Consider the following 21,240-nt stretch of genomic DNA (forward strand, 5'->3'; position numbering starts at 1 on the left):
TTCATTTTTGAAATGTTTAGTACTAGCTTATTACCTGCACCCATTCTAAAACTGACAGCAACTCTTTGTTAAGTGTTGCAGTGATTTCACTTGCTGTGGTAGCTGACGTGTATAATGTCAAGTCATCGGCATACAAAGACACACAGGCTTATAGCAGATATAGCAGTGGATGTAAAGCCATAGCACATACGTTTTTCCAGCAGCAGACTATGATTGATAATGTCAAAAGCTGCGCTGAAGACTAACAAAACAGCTCCCACAAGCTTCTTATTGTCAATTTCCTTCAGCCAATCATCAGCCATTTGTGTAAGTGCTGTACAAGTTGAGGGCCCTTCCCTATAAGCTTGTTGAAAACCAGTTGTTAATTTAGCATTGTATCTGATCAAACACGATTTTTCCACAAAGTTTACTAAGGGTTGGTAGCAGGTTGATTAGTCGGCTGTTTGAGCCAGTATAGGGTGCTTTGCTATTCTTGGGTAGCGGAATTACTTTTGCTTCCCTCCAGGCCTGAGTGCACACACCTTCCTGTAGGTATAGATTGAAAAGATGGCAATATAGTCTGCTATTATCCTCAGTGATTTTCCATGCAAGTTGTCAGACCCAGGTGGCTTGTCATTGTTGATAGACAACAATACTTTTTTCACATCTTCCACACTCACTTTATGGAATTCTTAATGACAATGCTTGTCTTTCATAATTTGGTCCGTTATGAATGGCTGTGTAGGTTCAGAGTTTGTTGTTGGCATGTCATGCATAAGTTTGCTAATCTTGCCAATTAAAAAATCATTAAAGTAGTTGGCAATATCAGTGGGTTTTGTGATGAATGAGCCATCGGATTGAATGAAGGATACAGCTGAGTTTAACTTTTTGCCCAACATTTCATTTAAGGTGCTCCAAAGCTTTTACCTATCATTCTTTATATAATTTATCTTTGTTTCACAGTATAGTTTCTTCAACTTTTTGTTTAGTCACATAATTTCTCAATTTGCAATATGTTTCACGATCAGTTGTGTAGCCAGACTTATTTACCATTCCTTTTGTTTCAAATTCTTAATCAATCCACAGGGATTTAACAGTTTTTACAGTCATTTTCTTAATGGGTGCATGCTTATTAGTAACTGGAACTCCTCATTACACACAACAGACCAATAAGTACACTTTACATCTTCAACATAGGAATCACTACAAAACCTTGTGTATGATCTCTTATACACTATATTAGGCCCAGCTTTTGGAACTTTGGTTTTCCTAGATATGGCTACTATATTATAATGACTACATCCGATGGATATGGATACTGCTTTAGAGCAGATTTCTGCAGCGTTAGTAAAGATGTGATCAATACATTTTGTTAGCAGTTGATGTTATTCTTCAATAACGCAGACCCCAAAGCAAATCAGGGGGAGAAAAATAGGTCATAGTTGTTATGCTGGGAAGTAGATGGTCATTCTTCACTGTCTTCAGTGATTCTCCCCACAGAACAAAGAGACAGGATGCAGTTTTATACCCCCAACCCTAGCCTGTGGTTGACCAATTAGAATTCCTGGCAATAAAATTGGCCAAAGTATCCCATTTCAGGCTCAATGTATAGACAATTTAAACCAAGGAGAACTTGTCACATGTAGCTATGAGTCCCGGACTGAAACACAAAGGACATATTTTACTTGCTGTTGCAATAAGAAATAGATTTCAAACAAAGTTATAGAAAATAAGTGCTAACACAAAAAACGTATCTGCAAGACAATAACATTCATGTCACGTTCGTCGTAAAGATGGGACCAAGGCGCAGCGGGAATATGTAAACTCATCTTCTTATTTATTGTGAAGAAAACGTGAACACAGAAAAACAAAATAACAAACAATGACGAAGACGCTAACAGTCCTGTAAGGCACAACACTATACCAGGAACAACTACCCACAAAAACCCATAGAAAAACACCCCTACTAAATAGGACCTTCAATTAGAGGCAACGAGGAACAGCTGCCTCCAATTGAAGGTCAACCCAATAAACTAAACATAGAAATAGAACGAACATAGAAATATACTAACATAGAACATTAACCAAAAAACCCCGAAACACATAAAACAAACGCCCCCTGCCACGTCCTGACCAAACTACAATAACAAATAACCCCTTTACTGGTCAGGACGTGACAATTCAAGCCTATTGACTAGGTAATCATTCACAGAGTCCTTTTAAAGGTGACCAGTTCTTCCACACCGGTATCAGTCCCACATAGATAACTATTAGACATGACCAGCTCTTCCACAACGGTATCAGTCCCACATAGATAACTATTAGACATGACCAGCTCTTCCACACCGGTATCAGTCCCACATAGATAACTATTAGACATGATGTTCTGACAGTCTGCCGGTAGTGAGAAATTCTTCTTCCGTTCCACTGGTTGATAAGGACTTCTCTAATGAACACTTCACTGGTGATCTTGTATCGTTTCAGGTACAGTCCTTGGGTCAAGGGATATTGCTGCAACTTCAGATGGTAGATTCTCATAACCTGTAACGAAGGAAACAAAAAGTGAAAGTAACATGTCCTGGTTTCAAGAGAAATTCACATTTCACATAGATTTCCCTAAGCAAGCATTTCAGGAAAAAGTTGGACATTTCACCTAGATATCCCTAATATGATGACTGCAGTGTACAACATAGAAGCTTATCAGGTTCTGATCATCTTACTATGTTTCTTCACCCGAGATTGGCTCCTGACTGCTAATCAATCAGTTCTTTATTCTCCAGGCTCCGCTTTGTCATCAAAATGGACAACCTTGCAATGAGTGACATGTATCCATCGTGATTTTTCCTGGACTTTTAGTTCTGACCTTGTTATGAGCAAATCTTGATAAGGACCTTCCCATTTTGGCCCTGTGTCTGTTACATATTTTTTACCATCACCCACTGTCCTGGAACTACGTCAGTTCCCCCCTTGGGAGTTATTCCCCCCGCCTCTTTTACTTGTCTGTCTATGATTTCTTGAATCAGAATTTTAGCTGTGTTGTGCTGTTCCTTTCTTAGTAGGGTAGGCTTTAACCCATCGTGAGAAATGATCAACAACAACCAGCACGTCTTCCTGTCCTTCACATTTGGGCAGCGTGATGTAGTCAAGCTGTAGATGTCTGAGGGTCCTGGTGGGGCAGGCGCTCGGCGTGTCTGTACTTTAACTCATCACTTGGTGTTGTTTTCCATGCAAATGTTGCAATTCGCCATGACAGTCTCAGCCTCTTTTCGCACACCAGGATTCCACCATTTGCCCACAAAACGATAAACTATCTTGTCCACACCAATATGTCCCAAAGAGTGGATAGGTGTCACCAAATAGGGTAAGAGTGCATTTGGCGCTACACATCTCAGGTTGTATTTCCACACACCTTTTTGATTGAGTTTGCACCCTGCCAGCTATCCATTCCCACACTTCATTTTTTGGTGCACTACTTTGCATGTCCCTAACGTGTTGTGTGATCAGCCAGTTTATGCTGTTCTGTGAAGGGAGTAGTGCACAGCGTTGTACGAGATCTTCAGTTTCTTGGCAATTTCTCACATGAAATGGCCTTCATTTCTCAGAACAAGAATAGACTGATGAGTTTCAGAATAATTATTTTGTTTCTGGCCATTTTGTGCCTGTAATCAAACCCACAAATGCTGATGCTCCAGATACTCAAATAGTCTAAAGAAGGTCATTTTTATTGCTTCTTTAATCAAACAACAGTTTTCAGCTGTGCTAACATAATTGCAAAATGGTTTTCTAATCAATTAGCCTTTTAAAATTATAAACTTGGATTACATAACACAAAGTGTCATTGGAACACAGGAGTGATGGTTGCTGATAATGGGCCTCTGTACGCCTGTGTAGATATTCCATTAACAATCAGCCGTTTCCAGCTACAATAGTCATTTACAACATTAACAATGGCTACACTGTATTTCTGATCAATTTACTGGACCAAAAAATTACATTTCTTTCAAAAACAAGGACATTTCTCAGTGACCCCAAACTTTTGAACGGTAGTGTATATATAAACTCAGAGTCCCTTTTTCAGGAGCCTGTCTTTCAAATATAATTCATAAAAATCCAAATAACTTCACAGATCTTCATTGTAAAGGGTTTAAACACCGTTTCCCATGCTTGTTCTATGACCATAAACAATTAATGAACATGCACCTGTGGAACGGTTGTTAATAGACTAACAGCTTACAGACGGTAGACAATTAAGGCCACAGTTATGAAAACTTAGGACACTAAAGAGGCCTTTCTACTGACTCCGAAAAACAGCAAAAGAAAGATGCTCAGGGTCCCTGCTGATCTGTGTGAACGTGCCTTAGGCATGCTGCAAGGAGGCATGAGGACTGCAGATGTGACCAGGGCAATATATTGCAATGTCCGAACTGTGAGACGCCTAAGACAGCGCTACAGGAAGATAGTGGCAGACAATGTGTAACAACACCTGCACAGGATCGGTACATCCGAACATCACACCTGCGGGACAGGTACAGGATGGCAACAACAACTGCCCGAGTTACACCAGGAATGCATAATCCCTCCATCAGTGCTCAGACTGTCCGCAATAGGCTGAGAGAGGCTGGACTGAGGGTTTGTAGGCCTGTTGTAAGGCAGGTCCTCACCAGACATCACTGGCAACAACGTCGCCTATGGGCACAAACCCACCGCTGCTGGACCAGACAGGACTGGCAAAAAGTGCTCTTCACTGACGAGTCGCGGTTTTCTCTCACCAGGGGTGATGGTCGGATTCGCGTCTATTGTAAAAGGAATGAGCGTTACACCGAGGCCTGTACTCTGGAGCGGGATCGATTTGGAGGTGGAGGGTCTGTCATGGTCTGGGGCGGTGTGTCACAGCATCATCGGACTGAGCATGTTGTCATTGCAAGCAATCTCAACGCTGTGCGTTACAGGAAAGACATAGCTGAGCATTCAGAGCTAGAGACAGCAGGTGCGGTAGAGAGAGAGAGTCAAAAACAGCAGGTCCGGGACAAGGTAGCACGTCTGGTGAACAGGTTCCATATATATATATATATATATATATATATATATATATGCCTCAGGATTACCTGGCCTGATGACTCCTTGCTGTCCCCAGTCCACCTGGTCGTGCTGCTGCTCCAGTTTCAACTATTCTGCCTGCGGCTATGGAACCTGTTCACCGGACGTGCTACCTTGTCCCGGACCTGCTGTTTTCGACTCTCTCTCTCTACCGCACCTGCTGTCTCTAGCTCTGAATGCTCAGCTATGAAAAGTCAAGTGACATTTACTGACCTGACCTGTTGCACCCTCTACAACCACTGTGATTATTATTATTTGACCCTGCTGGTCGTCTATGAATGTTTGAACATCTTGGCCATGTACTGTTATAATCTCCACCCGGCACAGCCAGGGGAATACTGGCCACCCATCAGAGCCTGATTCCTCTCTAGGTTTCTTCCTTGGTTCCTGCCTTTCGAGGGAGTTTTTCCGAGCCACCGTGCTTCTACATCTGTATGTCTTGCTGTTTGGGGTTTTAGGCTGGGTTTCTGATTAGCACTTTGTGACATCGGCTGATGTGAAAAGGGCTTTATAAATACATTTGATTGATTAATGATGGTTCAAAAATCGAAAATAATCTTTGGATTGCACAGAATGGTGAAAGTGAAATGAAATCGAGAACTATGAACAGTCTCGATGTATGAGACTATTCATGTTACAGTAATTATGATAATAATATGATTCAATAAAAACAATGATTTGTACAAGGGTACATTTAAATGTTCTGCTATGTTGAGTTCACTGTTTTGCTTTGTAGAGTTTTAAATGTTCTCTAACTGTGTGCCTGGTGCACCTTGTTGACTTTTATGAAAACAATTTCATGAAGCTGTAACAGGTTTTTGTAGATAACCTTCAGTTGGTTTTTGTGAATTATTTACATTTGAATTAGCAGTATCTCGCTTTGCGACCTTGTACTAGATCAGGAGTGGGTGTTGTGCCCTGCACAAAGAGCCAGCTGTTAAGCATGTTAAGCATGTTAAGATTCACATTGAAACAGTAATTACACCATGGTGTCCTTTTCCTCCCACTCCTCCTCACTGCTGTGCTCAGGGCAGACCCTGAATCACTTGTTGGATTATGATAATTTTCACGTAACTTTTATGACAGAAGAAGAAAACTATCTGTACTTGTTATCTTTAGCATTTCACAGTAATGGGTTATAGTGCCTCGCAAAATGTGTATCTTGGGACAAAATGTGAAGCAAAAATTAGAAGCAAAAATGTCCCTCTCAGTGCATCTGTAGGAGCAGGTCATTTTGGTTATTTCAGTTGTTACCAGTGCTGCTAGATTATTCTTCTGTGTTCCATCCCTCCAGGGATAGTAGTAAACTCAGTCGGGTGTCTGTCAGCTCCTGGAGCTGTAAAAGTGGAAACTTTTCTAATGAGTGCCTCATTTATAACCATCACACTACATTTCTATTTATAGCCATCACACTACATTTCTGTGTGCAGCATTTCTGAAAAGTCTATGAGGTACAGAAATATTGAGATTTATAAACTTGGTGCATGCCATACATATGGATGTTTCCCATTATAAATCAGACCTGACGTAAAACGCCAGATGCGCGCGTGAACAAGCATTAAAACTGGAAAATGCCTTCACTTCACTTTTAATGGTGACAATATGCCCTTTATTTGCTGATTAATTTGAAACTATTGGAATAAGACCACTGCAGTTTCTTTAAGAAAGAGCAATGGAAATGTTGATCACATTTCTATAGAAGTGTGGGCAGAAAGTTTTCATTTGTTGCAGTGACTTTTTCAAACTAAATTCATGGGGCCTATATAGTGAATGCCTTCCTGTGCATTGTGCAAGATTAATTGTATATTTAAAAAAAATTAAAAGTGGGCGAAATGCCTCCGCCCACACTTCTATGAAAAATATCAATTGTTGTTCAATATTTTGTTTATCAATATTGAGTTTCTATGTCCTGCCTTGGTATAGGCGTTTAGATTAAATAGGCTATGATGTCACCCTCTTATCGCACAGCAATACTGTAGCCTACCCATGCTATCAAATATTTGACATGAGCTACCAGTCTATTTACGGTGTTGGCCATTTTTTTTTATGCTGTATCTTGCAACGGACTGTGTCAGTCTCTAGAGGAGAAAACAATGGCAAATAGTTATGGACCTGTCAGCAGAACATGCATCGACTTTTCACCAAATCTATGATGATGGACTGCCCTCAAATTCTGAAACATTGTAAAAAAAACTACACTTACAGTAGCATACAGTACGTACATATAGGCCTACTTCAATGTAAAATATAAACTGTTCACCTGTTAAATTCGACTGTATAATATAAAATCGCGCTGTCTATGTGACTGCAAACTTGAAATATAGCCTATCTATTTACTAGATGAGAGATGTGCATGGTAATATGTTGTATGGCTACTTCAGGAATATGAACCCATACTTACTTGCCAGCTTGCAATACAATATTTCAACCACTAGCAGAAGTGCCTACGCATGGTCTAAAGTTTGTGGGGAGGTGATCACATTCTCACATCAAGTTACATATGTACAGTGGGGGAAAAAAGTATTTGATCCCCTGCTGATTTTGTACGTTTGCCCACTGACAAAGAAATGATCAGTCTATAATTTTAATGGTAGGTTTATTTGAACAGTGAGAGACAGAATAACAATAAAAAAATCCAGAAAAACGCATGTCAAAAATGTTATAAATTGATTTGCCTTTTAATGAGGGAAATAAGTATTTGACCCCCTCTCAATCAGGAAGATTTCTGGATCCCAGGTGACTTTTATACAGGTAATGAGCTGAGATTAGGAGCACACTCTTAAAGGGTGTGCTCCTAACCGCAGCTTGTTACCTGTATAAAAGAGACCTGTCCACAGAAGCAATCAATCAATCAGATTCCAAACTCTCCACCATGGCCAAGACCAAAGAGCTCTCCAAGGATGTCAAGGACAAGATTGTAGACCTACACAAGGCTGGAATGGGCTACAAGACCATCGCCAAGCAGCTTGGTGAGAAGGTGACAACAGTTGGTGCGATTATTCGCAAATGGAAGAAACACAAAAGAACAGTCAATATCCCTCGGCCTGGGGCTCCATGCAAGATCTCACCTCGTGGAGTTGCAATGATCATGAGAACGGTGAGGAATCAGCCCAGAACTACACGGGAGGATCTTGTCAATGATCTCAAGGCAGCTGGGACCATAGTCACCAAGAAAACAATTGGTAACACACTATGCCGTGAAGGACTGAAATCCTGCAGCACCCGCAAGGTCCCCCTGCTCAAGACTACATATATATGCCCGCCTGAAGTTTGCCAATGAACATCTGAATGATTCAGAGGACAACTGGTGAAAGTGTTGTGGTCAGATGAGACCAAAATGGAGCTCTTTGGCATCATCTCAACTCACCGTGTTTGGAGGAGGAGGAATGCTGCCTATGACCCCAAGAACACCATCTCCACCGTCAAACATGGAGGTGGAAACATTATGCTTTGGGGGTGTTTTTCTGCTAAGGGGACAGGACAACTTCACCGCATCATTTGACGGGGCCATGTACTGTCAAATCTTGGGTGAGAACCTCCTTCCCTCAGCCAGGGCATTGAAAATGGGTCGTGGATGGGTATTCCAGCATGACAATGACCCAAAACACACGGCCAAGGCAACAAAGGAGTGGCTCAAGAAGAAGCACATTAAGGTCCTGGAGTGGCCTAGCCAGTTTCCAGACCTTAATCCCATAGAAAATCTGTGGAGGGAGCTGAAGGTTCGAGTTGCCAAACGTCAGCCTCGAAACCTTAATGACTTGGAGAAGATCTGCAAAGAGGAGTGGGACAAAATCCTTCCTGAGATGTGTGCAAACTTGGTGGCCAACTACAAGAAACGTCTGACCTCTGTGATTGCCAACAAGGGTTTTGGCACCAAGTACTAAGTCATGTTTTGCAGAGGGGTCAAATACTTATTTCCCTCATTAAAATGCAAATCAATTTATAAAATTTTTGACATGCGTTTTTCTGGATTTTTTTGTTGTTATTCTGTCTCTCACTGTTCATATAAACCTACCATTAAAATTATGACTGATCATTTCTTTGTAATGGGCAAACATACAAAATCAGCAGGGGATCAAATACTTTTTTCCCCCACTGTATATATGTCAACTTTTGTGTGAAAACTGGCACACACACATTTTGGCGTATACTGTATTTTGTACAGTATGTACTCACAGTTTATAAATGAGGCCCCCGGTGTGTAGTGTTGGTGTTGACCTTTGAGTTATACTTTGTCACATATTACTTTAAATTTGTCATCATACCTCCTCTTGAGTTTTGAGGCAGTAATAAGTGCCCATCACAGATTGTCTGAGTTAACAAATGAGTCATGCATTAGAAAGTGATGGACAGTAAAGCACATTTATGTCGTTTGCTGAATCTACTGCAGTGGCGGTTGATGTTGTTTAAGATGAGGGAGGATGATTTTTTACCTTTTTATGAGCGTGGCCTTATTTCTATTACAGCATATTGGATGACTGTCATTCATATTCCATTCACCCAGCTCAATGTAACATCGATAGGTTTATGCTACTACATGATAGTTGAATTTTCCCTGTAACCATCACGTTGCTACAACATAGCCTATGATCGAAAGTTTAAAACATAGATAATTTTGAGTAATCAAGGTGACAGACAGTGACACATTCAATACCCCCTTGCACACTCTTGCCTGCATCTAGCTGATCTAGGGAGTAATCATTAGTCCAACAGTTGCAAATGTGAATTTCTATTGGACAAATTCAGGTATTTTTATCCCCGTTGTGTTCCGTTTGCTTCTGTTTAAGAAACATTTATGAACAGAATTGGCAGAATGAATACAACCCGATCACACTCACAGTTCACTTTTTATAGCAGCCACATGAAAACAGCAACTATTTACGTGCTCTCCTCCTCTCACCTTTTTCTTTCGCTTGTGGACTTCAGTGTACAACACATCAGTTGTCTGTGACCAGACGAAAAAACCTTTCCAGGCCAAACCTTCATATCATGACCGCTATAACCACTACACACAGCCTACATCGTTTTCACGTCATAGTCAACATAGCTACTAGAACTAACGCATTCGTAAATCTGCTAGCTACAATCATGCAGTACAGTGTACATTCAGAAAGCAGTTTAGCAGTTACACCGGTGGGCCCCGGTGGCAATAAATTAATAAAACCAAAAGCTTACATTGTCTTGGAAGAGTGCCAGTGTTGGATAGCGTTAGCCAGCTTGCTAACATAGCATCCCTCTCTGTTTGTGCCGGGTGTTTGAGTAGGCTAAACTAGCTAGCTGCATTCTCTAGCTAAGTGAAAGTGAAAGTAAGAAAAAATACAACCAAATATAGCTAACTCTCTTTCTCGCTTCTCCTTAATTTTGGAAGAAATGAATTTGTTCAAAACAGCTCAATTAATGTATTTCTCTCTCTTTGAGTCAACTACTCACCACATTTTATGCACTGCAATGCTAGCTAGCTGTAGCTTAGGCTCAGTACTAGATTCATTCTTTGATATTTTGATTGGGTGGACAACATGTCAGTTCATGCTGCAAGAGCTCTGATAGGTTGGAGGACGTCCTCCGGAAGTTGTCATAATTACTGTGTAAGTCTATGGAAGAGGGTGAGAACCATGAGCCTCCTAAGTTTTGTATTGAAGTCATTGTATGCAGAGGAGGACAAAAACTAGCTGTCCTCTGGCTACACCACGGTGCTACCCTACAGAGTGCTGTTGAGACTACTGTAGACCTTCATTAAAAAACAGTGTTTTAATCAATTATTTGGTGACATTAATATATTTAGAATAGTTTTATCTAAAAAGGATAACTTTTTTAATGTTTCACTATTTGTATTTGTATTAAATTCACTGAGGAGGTTGGTCTTCCCCTTCCTCCTCTGAGGAGCCTCCACTGATCTATTGTCACCTCCAAGGTCAAACATTGTAAAGGCAGTCTGACATTTGTTGAGGAGCAAATAATATTCAGGACAAGTATTAGATTGGAAGGCATTTGTCAAATGTTTTCCTTTACTATTTTCCATTTGTATGGTAGCCTGTCATTTTTGAATGGCCACTTTATTCCCAGGTTTGCCCCTATAATGTTAACAAGACTGCAGTCCCGATCAGAGTGATGCATTATTTCCATTTTCCTCCACATACTGTAAGGTAGTGGTCACCAACTACAGTTAGCCAAGCTAAACATGTTCTGGGTCTTTCCACCAATGTTGTGTCTTTTTACATTCGGTCATAAAGAGCACATGTTCAACTTCATAAACATTTTTTTTCCCATTTCAAGAGGTTAAATAAAATATGACCGCTGTATAGTAAGTGCTAAATAAATGCCAAATAATGTAACAGGATTGACCATAACAGGGTTGACAATTTCATCTTAAATCAGCCATGAATCCCTTTGTGACAGGTGGAATGGAAGCTTGCTGTGTGCAAAAGAGCCTGGCAAATTGAATGCAAGTTTAGTATTAGAACCAGCTCACCTGCTTTTACACTATAATTTGACTTTTAGCTAGATGTTCAATGTTACCTTTGAAAAAAATATTTATAAAGGAATAATTGTGTCATATTAAAACAAGAGTTCAGTTCACTTAACAGGGTAGACCTTAAAATGAGGGACAAACATAAATGAATTACTAATCACATTAAATAAATAATAATCTTCAGAAATGACTGTCAATGCAACAAAATGACTAGGGCTTTACAATAACGGTGAAAACTTTGAGTGACACAGTGTTGACGGAGGAAAAAGTTTTACTAGTCATGTATATGGGATACGCATGGTATACAGCATCAGCAGAAAGTATTCATACACAGTAAATTTATCTGTGTAAATTTTACTCAAATTGAATACAATTATACTCTAGAAAAGATAACATTTGGTCCCAGTCTAAATAGAGTAAAAATTACTCTTGTTGCAGAGTTCAATTTTCAGAGTTATTTCTACTCTATTCAGTGTTTATATTTAACTCTACAAACTGTAATTTACTCTATTTAGAGTAACATGGAAACAACTCTAGTGCCAATTCACTCAATATAGAATGTAATATTAACTGTGTACCCCTTGACGTCCTGAATTCTACTTTGATTAAATAAATGTTTTCCTCACCCATCTACACACCCTAATGACAAAGTGAAAACATGTTTTAGAATTTTTGCACATTTATTGAAAATGAAATACAGAAATATCTCATTTACATAAGTATTCACACCCCTGTTAGAATCACCTTTGGCAGCGATTACAGCTTTGGGAATCACCTTTGGCAGCGATTACAGCTTTGGGAATCACCTTTGGCAGCGATTACAGCTTTGGGAATCACCTTTGGCAGCGATTACAGCTATGGGAATCACCTTTGGCAGCGATTACAGCTATGGGAATCACCTTTGGCAGCGATTACAGCTTTGGGAATCACCTTTGGCAGCGATTACAGCTATGGGAATCACCTTTGGCAGCGATTACAGCTATGAGTCTTTCTGGGTAAGTCTCTGAGAGCTTTGCGCACCTGGAGTGTACACTATTTGAACATTCTTTTTTAAATTCTTTAAGCTCTGTCAAGTTTGTTGTTGATCATTGCTAAACAGTCATTTTCATGTCTTGCCATTGTCAGAACTGTAACACAGCCACTCTGGAACATTCCATTTTGTCTTGGGAAACAACTCCAGTGTATATTTGGCCTTGTGTTTTATGTTATTGTCCTGCTGGAAGGTGAATTTTTCTCCCAGTGTCTGTTGGAAAGCAGACTGAACAACGTTTTCCTCTAGGATTTTGCTTGTCCTGTGCACTATTCCGTTTATTTTTATCAACAAAATAAACTTCCTAGTCCATTCTCAGTTTCCTCCTATTACAGCCATTACACTCCGTAAATGTTTTAAAGTCACCATTGGCCCATGGTGAAATCCTTATATGTGTTCTTTCCTCTCCGGCAACTGAGTTAGGAGGGATGCCTGTATCTTTGTAGTGACTGGGTGTTTTGTTTCACCATCCAAAGTGTAATTAATGACTTCACCATGCTCAAAGGGTTATTCAATGTCTGTTTGTTTGTTTTACCCATCTACCAATAGGTGCCCTTCTTTGCGAGGCATTAGAAAACCTCCCTGGTCTTTGTGATTGAATCTGTGTTTGAAATTCACTGCTCAACTGAAGGACCTTACAGTTAATTGTATGTGTTGGTTACAGAGATGGGGTAGTCATTAAAACATCTTGTTAAATACTATTATTGCACACAGAGTGAGTCCATTATGTCACTTGTTAATAAGCAAATGTTTACTACTGAACTTATTTAGGCTTGCCATAACAAAGGGGTTGAATACTTATTCACTCAAGACATTCCAGCTTTAAATGTTTTATTCATTTGTAAACATTTCTAAAAACATAATTCCACTTTGACATTTTGAGGTATTCTGTGTAGGCAAGTGACACATCTCAATTGAATCAATTTTAAATTCAGGCTGTAACACAACAAAATGTGGAAAAAGTTAAAGGGTGTGAATACTTTCTGAAGGCACTGTACATCGTCCAATTTAATGCTTACTTACAGGTTCATTCTTGACAACGCAACAACAATAAGGAATAATAAAAGATAAGAATACGAAGATAAAGTAAATGGCAGTAGAATAGTGTAAGTATAATACAGGAAGGCCTAATTTACAGTCCAATATTTCCCGTATTGCGCAATGGGAAACGGGGGGCAAGTGTATAAATTGATCAGTGTAATAAGAATTTGGTCGCAGAAGTTGTGATGTCTGTATGTATGTGTGTATTTCTATGTGGGTGTGTGCATGAGTAAATGCATGTGTGGTAATGTGTGAATAATCAGAGCAGGTGGTCAGTCCAGTTCAAGTGTTCACCAGTCTGATGGTTTGTAGATAGAAACTGTCTCTGAGCCTGTTGGTATCAGAGCTCATACTCCGATACCGCCTGCCCAACATTACGGGAGAGAACAGCTCGTGGCTTGGGTGTGTGGGGTCCTTGGTGATGCTGCGTGCCTTCCTCAGGCCCCGTTTCGAGTAGATGTCCTGGATGGGTGGGAGCACCTTCCCAGTGATGGCCTTGCTGTTGTGGACGGCGCAATTCCCGTACCAGGCCGGGATGCAACCTGTCAGGGCGCTCTTGATGGTGCAGTGGTAGTATTTAGAGAGGACCTGGGGCGTCATGCCAAATTTCTTCAGCCGTCTTAGGAAGTAGAGACGCTGTTGCACCCTCTTGACAAGAGTGGTGGTGTTGTTGGTCCATGACAAGTCCTCGTGATGTGGACGCAGAGGAACTTATAACTTGTGACTCTCTCTACTGTAGTCCCATTGATAAGCATGTTCCCTCCTCTGCTTCCTGAAGTCAACAATCAACTCCTTTGTTTTGCTGATGTTGAGGGAGAGGTTGTTGTCATGACACCATAATGCCAGTTCACTTACCTCCTCCCTACTGTAGGCTGACTCATTTTTGTTGGTTAAGCCTACAACCATGGTATTTTCAGCAAACTTGATGAGGGAGTTGGTATCGTGCAAAGCCACATGGCCGTGGGTGAACAGGGAGTACAGCAGAAGGCTGAGGACATACACAAGGAGGGCCCCTGTGTTAAAAGTCAGTGTGGAGGGGGTGTTGCTGCTAATCCTCACAGCTTGTGGTCTGCCTGTCAGGAAGTCCAAGATCTATTTGGAGAAGGTGGTGTCCAGACCAAGGGCTCTGAGCTTGGTGTTGAGCTTGGAATGAACAATAGTGTTGAATGCTGAACTGTAGTCAATGAACAGCATTCTCATGTAGGTATTGGCATGCTGGCCTTGATGTGGGCCGTGACCAGCCTCTCTAAGCACTTGATGATGACAGAGGTGAGCGTGACGGGCGATAGTCATTTGGGCATGTCACCTTGTTTTTCTTGGGCGTTGGGATGATGGTAGTCCTCTTAAAGCAGGTAGGGACTACAGCCTTGGACAGGGACAGGTTGAAGATGTCCGCGAAGACGCCCGCCAGCTGGTCAGAACATACTTTGAGGACGCAGCCAGGGATGCCATCTGGGCCGGCAGCTTTGTAAGTATTCTCACTCTTTTGAGAGTTTTCCTCGCAACAGCCCCGGAGAGCGATAGCAACTGGTCGTCTGGAGAGTCTTCCTGGATGGCTTGGTAATGTCTGCCTCAAAGCGAGCATAGAATGTGTTAAGCTCGTCTGGGAGGGAGGCTTCAATGGGCACCGCACAGCTGGACATGTCAAAACACTAAACTTCACCATGTTTACTGCTGTCTACACCCGATACCATGACAAGACTCAATTTAAACTGTTAGCCTCCAAAGTGGCATCTGAGGTCAACAGATTTACAAACAGCCTGCGATTTTTACCTGCATTGGGTTGGTGGGCTGCTGCTAAATTCATGCCCTGCAACACCAATAAAAACAATGATGCAGAAAAGGTTTCACTTTATATCCAGTATCCATGATCTGTACGATCCCTACCAAACTGAGACACTCTCAAGGACAATGATGTCCCCTAAAAGCAATTCCAATGCATTTAACGTTCTGATCGTCTGCTCATTTGAAAGGGTGCTGAGTAGGATCCACTAATTGCTGAGGAGGAGAGCTCTGGGGAAACATTTGGATAGTAGATAGAAAATTAGAGCAGGCCCTGAGACAATAGCCATAACTGAATGGCCATACATTGGCAGATGCCATCATTAATAATCTAAGCAGATAATTAGCAATCCTCACTCAATCAATTATTCATCTGGCGACTTATATGTTTATTCTCAGTGACCCTGGCTCTGTGTTTTAGGCTTGTAAAGTTGACACCTGTCACAGTTTAAGTGAGCTCGCTTTTGCTTTATAAAATAGCTAACAGCAGGGTTGTCTGGTGTGTAATCTTCACCATCGTGATCACTATCATTCTGTAATTGAGTTTCTATTAATAACATAATGAACGACTCAACATCCATTTTAACCTCTAAGATTACTTGCAGAAATATCATGGTATGAAAGTAAATATAGAAGACCGAATGTTGTGTGGCACAGAGAGGCTAGAGACGCTGTCAGAAAAGCTACCTATATGCCACGTTGGGAATTGCGGGGGCAATTTCCATCAATAGCTTAATAAACTGAACCGATTCTCTCCATACATTTCCTTTCAGTCTATGAAGCGTAGTATAATTGTTGCTCTGATTTATTTCCATTGAAAATATTTTGTTGCCATTGAAAAAAGGCCTGCATTATAAACCCACCAACAGCAGAAGTAACAGGAGAAGTAAATGTAATGTAGAAGTGGGTGCCCACTCAAAGTGACTGCATGGGAGGCCACAAACCCACATTCCTCTGATGTTGGAGTGCTCTCAGTGACAGTGAGCACCAGTGGCATATCATTTCTGTCCATTTAGTTTGAAGAGCCAGGCCCGCCTCGCCCCACCACCATCTGTGCATTTGTCAGCCAGAGTGCAATCAGAATTAATTTAACCTCCTCTCCCAGTGATCCTCGGTGGCAGTCTGGAGAAATGTCATCCATTAGGTGTGGAGAGGAAAACTTGTGTACCCGTGACCCTGTTATAAATCACAATCATAGTGTCACAGACAACTGCTGCCACACAAACACCCTCTGATTTACTGTAGTATCTGCCACTCACACTAATTGGAAAACAACTCTATAACCAAGTGAAATATCGGTTTGTTTTCAATTTAATTGACCGGGCTTAATGCAATCGCCATTGTATACATTGTGTCTTCCTTACTGTGCATTGTATACCTTTTCATACATTTCAGATTTTCTGTATACCTTCCATGCAATGCTCATTTCTATGATGTATCAATTAGAATCTTCCGTTGGTAGATTGTTTGCTGGGCTGAGTTGCTAATGTGTTATAATAACACTAATTCACTGAAAATCAGACGTCTCAAACAGTGTATGATAGGGTTGTAATGGCAACATAATTACCCAGAAAGCTATGTGTTAGGCCTACCTCGGCTCCCTCTGTGACAAAAATGAATCCATGCTTTTGTCACTTCTAGGTTAGACTACTGCAATGCTCTACTTTCCGGCTACCCGGATAAAGCACTAAATAAACTTCAGTTAGTGCTAAACACGGGTGCTAGAATCTTGACTAGAACCAAAAATTGTTATCATATTACTCCAGTGCTAGCCTCTCTACACTGGCTTCCTGTTAAGGCAAGGGCTGATTTCAAGATTTTACTGCTAACCTACAAAGCATTACATGGGCTTGCTCCTACCTATCTTTCCGATTTGGTCCTGCCGTACGCTACGGTCACAAGACGCAGGCCTCCTTACTGTCCCTAGAATTTCTAAGCAAACAGCTGGAGGCAGGGCTTTCTCCTATAGAGCTCAATTTTTATGGAATGGTCTGCCTGTCCATGTGAGAGACGTAGACTCGGTCTCAACCTTTAAGTCTTTATTGAAGACTCATCTCTTCAGTAGGTCCAATGATTGATTGTAGTCTGGCCCAGGAGTGTGAAGGTGAACGGAAAGGCACTGGAGCAACGAACCGCCCTGGCTGTCTCTGCCTGGCCGGTTCCCCTCTCTCCACTGGGATTCTCTGCCTCTGATCCTATTACAAGCCTCCCTCTACAACCACTGTGATTATTATTATTATTTGACCCTGCTGGTCATCTATGAACGTTTTAACATCTTGGCCATGTACTCTTATAATCTCAACCCGGTACAGCCAGGAGAGGATTGGCCACCCCTCATAGCCTGGTTCCTCACTAGGTTTCTTCCTAGGTTCTGGCTTTTCTAGGGAGTTTTTCCTAGCCAACGTGCTTCTACACCTGCATTGCTTGCTGTTTGGGGTTTTAGGCTGGGTTTCTGTAGACCACTTTGTGACATCAGCGGATGTAAGAAGGGCTTTATAAATACATTTTATTGAAATTTGATTGATTATTGTAGAATGCACATATCCTAATTATTAGAACGCATAGAGTTGATTATTTCACAGCACATTGCCTTCTATAAAGAGTAGCCTAATATTATTCCAAATAGATGCAGTAAAGAGGCCAATGAAACTCGACAAAAACAATGAAATGCCATGGAAACACGTGGAGGGAAGATGCCACGGGGGAAAGATCCCAAATCTCCTTATTGCCCACCAGCAAAATGATCATACTTTTAGGCTATTGTTTATATGTGTATTTCACATTATGTTGAGGTAAAAATCGGAGTGTAATGCTTGTACGGCTGCACCCCCAAAATCTGAGGAGGCACAAAGTACGTGAGGCTAGCTGGGAGGGTCTCCTGAAGTTGGAGAATTTAGTATTTTTCAAACAACTGAAATAGCTTTTTCCTGCAATCAAGAGCCATAATCATTAGGCTTAATTCTGTCAAAAATATGTATTTTTTTCTGTATATCTAAGCATACCTCTTTTAAAGAAACTAAATATATGCTTCTCTGCATCTCTGCTTAAATCTGGATAAAAGGTTGAAAGGAATGTGAGTCTAATTCAGTAGATTTAGTTAATGCTAGCTTTAGTCTACCAACCTTGCCAGCAAGCATGCCAGCTAAGATAGATAGACTAGCTAGCTACACTAACTTGATAGCCTGAAATGGATTCTTGGTAGTTAGTTATGAGGATGGGAAATTGGGAACCTACAGTTGAAGTCGGAAGTTTACATACACTTAGGTTGGAGTCATTAAAACTCGTTTTTCAACCACTCCACAAAATGTATTTTTAAGAAACTATAGTTTTGGCATGTCGGTTAGGACATCTACTTTGTGCATGACACAAGTAATTATTCAAACAATTGTTTACCGACAGATTATTTCACTTATAATTGTCACGTCCTGACCATAGAAAGATGTTAATTTCTATGGTAGAGTAGGTCAGGGCGTGACACGTTTTTTTTCTATGTTTTCTATTTCTATGTTGTCAGGTTCTAGTTTTGTATTTCTATGTTGGGGTTTTGTTTGGGATGATCTCCAATTAGAGGCAGCTGGTCCTCGTTGTATCTAACTGGAGATCATACTTAAGTAGGGGTTTTTCTACCTGGGTTTGTGTATGTTTCACCTCTGCTTCACGGTTTGTTGTTTTGTTCTGTAGTTTATGTATATGTATTGCATAGTTTCACAGTGTAAATAAAATGTGGAACGACACACACACCCTGCACATTGGTCCGCTTCTCCTTACGACAACCGTGACAATAATTCACTGTATCACAATTCCAGTGGGTCAGAAGTTTACATACACTAAGTTGACTGTGCCTTTAAACAGCTTGGAAAATTCCAGAAAATTATGTCAGGGCTTTAGAAGCTTCTGATAGGCTAATTGACATCATTTGAGTCAATGGAGGTGTACCTGTGGATGTATTTCAAGGTCTACGTTCAAACTCAGTGCCTCTTTGCTTGACATCATGGGAAAACCAAAATAAATCAGCCAAGACCTCAGAAAAACAATTGTAGACCTCCACAAGTCTGGTTCATCCTTGGGAGCTATTTCCAAACGCCTGAAGGTTCCACGTTCATCTGTACAAACAGTAGTACGCAAGTATAAACACCATGGGACCACGCAGCCGTCATACCGCTCAGGAAGGAGACGCGTTCTGTCTCCTAGAGATGAATGTACTTTGGTGCGAAAAGTGCAAATCAATCCCAGAACAACAGCAAAGGACCTTATGAAGATGCTGGAGGAAACAGGTACAAAAGTATCTATATCCACAGTAAAACGAGTCCTATATCGACATAACCTGAAAGGCCGCTCAGCATGGAAGAAGCCACTGCTCCAAAACTGCCATAAAAAAAGCCAGACTATGGTTTGCAACTGAACATGGGGACAACGATCGTACTTTTTGGAGAAATGTCCTCTGGTCTGATGAAACAAAAATAGAAGTGTTTGGCCATAATGACCATCATTACGTTTGGAGGAAAAAGGGGGACGCTTGCAAGCCGAAGAACACCATCCCAACCGTGAAGTACGGGGGGGTGCTTTGCTGTAGGAGGGACTGGTGCACTTCACAAAATAGATGGCATCTTGAGGAAGGGAAATTATGTGGATATATTGAAGCAACATCTCAAGACATCAGTCAAGAAGTTAATGCTTGGCTGCAAATTGTCGAAATGGACAAAGACCCCAAGCATACTTCCAAAGTTGTAGCAAACTGGCATAAGGACAGCAAAGTCAAGGTATTGGAGTGGCCATCACAAAGCCCTGACCTCAATCCTATAGAAAATGTGGGCAGAACTGAAAAAGCGTGTGCGAGCAAGGAGGCCTACAAACCTCACTCAGTTACACCAGCTCTGTGAGGAGGAATGGGTCAAAATTCACCCAACTTATTGTGGGAAGCTTGTGGAAGGCTACCCGAAACGTTTGACCCAAGTTAAACAATTTAAAGGCAATGCTACCAAATACTAATTTAGTGTATGTAAACTTCTGACCCACTGGGAATGTGATGAAAGAAATAAAAGCTGAAATAAATAATTTTTTATACTATTATTCTGACATTTCACATTCTTAAAATAAAGTGGTGATCCTAACTGACCTAAGACAGGGACTTTTTACTCGGGTTAAATGTCAGGAATTGTGAAAAACTGAGTTTAAATGTATTTGGCTAAGGTGTATGTAAACTTCCGACTTCAACTGTATCTAGGCTAGCTACAGCCACCTTCATAAAACTGCTAGGTGGCTAGTAGTATTACAGATACATTTGATGTAATACAATTCTTCTTATTATTTTTAAAAGATTTAACAGGAAAATCTGAGGGGGCACGTGCCACTTCGCCCCCTATGTGCATGACACCTACGGGATGTCAACCCCAATACATATTCATGTCATCGTCACCAATCAACTGCATTACAGTTAATTAAATGACTTTGATTACCACCACTGATTTCTGTATGCTAGCTATGCTACCAGCTTATATGAATGTGAGTTCACATTTAGCAGTCACTTCTAAACTTGAGAAGGGACAACATCTAAATGTTATGCAGCAAAAACAGCCAAATATATCCAAATCGGACTTTAGTAACCACATTGTGGGCCTGTCATAATACATCAATCATGACAAATTTGACGAATATCCACTTTGTTAGATCAGATTTGCTGAATGTGCGCCAATCCGACATCCTTATTCTATCCCCTACGTACTGTGTTCCATTGACCTCTTTACCGCATCTATTACCTTGTCACAAACACATTGTCTAATCATTGTCTTACATACAGTACAACTCAATGACACCAACCATTATCTCCAGTGTCTTACTTTAA

General features: G+C 40.9%; 1 pseudogene; it reads left to right on the forward strand.

The window, feature by feature from the left end:
- The first annotated feature begins 14,570 nt into the window (after positions 1-14,570).
- LOC106567315 (immunoglobulin-like and fibronectin type III domain-containing protein 1) overlaps positions 14,571-21,240 on the forward strand; it is a 64,883-nt pseudogene continuing 58,213 nt past the window's right edge.

This window comes from Salmo salar, chromosome 13, assembly GCF_965601325.2.
Source record: "Salmo salar chromosome 13, fSalSal1, whole genome shotgun sequence".
NCBI lineage: Eukaryota > Metazoa > Chordata > Actinopteri > Salmoniformes > Salmonidae > Salmo > Salmo salar.